Source organism: Bos grunniens, chromosome 17 (genome assembly GCF_055505025.1).
Source record: "Bos grunniens cultivar Pamir isolate PY7600 chromosome 17, Bosgru_T2T1.0, whole genome shotgun sequence".
In the NCBI taxonomy this organism is placed as follows: Eukaryota; Metazoa; Chordata; class Mammalia; order Artiodactyla; family Bovidae; genus Bos; species Bos grunniens.
Window position 1 is genome coordinate 59,337,126 of NC_141181.1, and position 1,867 is coordinate 59,338,992.

The window sequence follows — 1,867 nt, forward strand, 5'->3', positions numbered from 1 at the left end:
GACTTAAAGGTCTTATGGGATGTGATAATTTCAGTGCTGTAACAGGAGTGTCCCAAGTTAATGACTGGTCATTCAGTCCCCTATTTGACCACACTTGTTCTTTTTTGGTGTGGTCCTGACAGTCTATGAGAACAGATACACATGTAGAATTAAGATGAGACAATATTCTGAGACAAAAGAAATAAAAAGGAATGTAAAAGCTGGGTGAAAATAATTAGTAATTTCAACTTTAGTAGTGTTCCCTTGTTAAAGACACCAATTTATAGGCTCCTCTGCCTCTTTTTGGGCTTCCCAGGTGGCTCAGTGGGTAAAGAATTTGTCTGCAATGCAGAAGACACAGAAAGATGTGAGTTTGATCCTCGGGTCGGGAAGAGCGCCTGGAGGAGGGCATGGCAACCAACTCCAGTATTCTTTCTTGCTTGGAGAATCCCATGGACAGAGGAGCCTGGTAGGCTACAGTCCATAGGGTTGCAAAGAGTCAGACATAACTGAAGCAACTGAGCACGCAGGCATGCTGTGTCCTTCTGCCTCACGCAGAGGTTCTGTCTTCAGGGAGCATCAAAATCAGCTTCAGGGCTGCTAAAACACAGATCACTGGGACCCACCCCAGAGTTCCAGATTCAGAATCTGCAGTTTTAACAAAGTGCCTGAGTGGTGAAAATGCTGCTGCTTCAGGACCACAGTCTGAGAACCACGGGACTAGAGATTCAGATGAAGGTTTTCAAGGTTCAGTAGGACTTCCCTCTTAAAACCTCTCCAGGCAGAGTGAATCCATGGCCTTCCGTCCTTCCTCCCAAGTGGAAATTACCACAGTTGTAATCACTTTATCACACCAGGTTGAAATAATTTGCTTAAACACCAACCTGCCTCTTCTGTGAGCTGTTGAAAGGTGGCTTTCACCTTTCTGAGTCTGTCCCAACCCCAAATGAATGCTGGGACAGCAATGGTGATTAATAAACCTTCTTTGGTTTAATAAACCAAGGACTGGAAGCTGGTTGGGAGTAAATTCTCAATAGTGCCAATGATGATCATTCCAGACGATGACAATGAAGAGGAGGAGGGCGTGGATCACCCTAGCCCATCAGCCTGACCACCCGGTATATAATAAGGACCCTCTCACAGAATTCTGAGCACAAGTTCTCTCCTCTGGGAACCTGGGGGTGAACTCCTATTACTAACACATTCCCTGAGCTGAATCTACCACAAGGATTTTGATCTCAGAAGAGGTCCAGCTGTGTATCCTGACTCCATACCTCTGACCTATCCCTTCGGCCAAAAACAGTCAAACAAAAAACCTGGGGCTAGGGACTGATTAAAATGATTTGTTCCTATGGTATGCTTTAGAGAGTGCCGAGATACCTCCTCTACTGGCCTCTACTTGTCCCAGATTTCTACCATTAGAGATTCATTCCTTTGGGTTTGTATGTTGTGGGGGATGGAGAACCTTGTCTAACCATCCTAGACAGATTTGATGCCCTCACTAGATTAGGAGGATCTCAAGGAATATGTCTCATTTACTACTTTGTTCTTAATGCTTAGCACAGTCTTTGGCACACAAATAACTGCTCAAGAAATGTTTGAATGGATCCTTGGATACCAATAGCAGTCCAGGCTGGAGAGGGTGGTGGAGCCTAAGAGTCCTCCAGGCTTGGCTGTCACTGCCTCACTCTGTTAAGAGGGAAAGTCCTTTTCCCGGGTCCTAGTTTTCCCATGGGAACACTGAGAGTATAGATAGAAGGTCTCATCTGATCTCTGCCTACTTCATACCACAGCCATGGTGTTCCAGCCTCTGGGCTTTTCACTTGTAAAAGGCCAGGTGTCTTCCTATGCCTGGACTACTTTCACTTCCTTTCCCTGAGATTTTCTG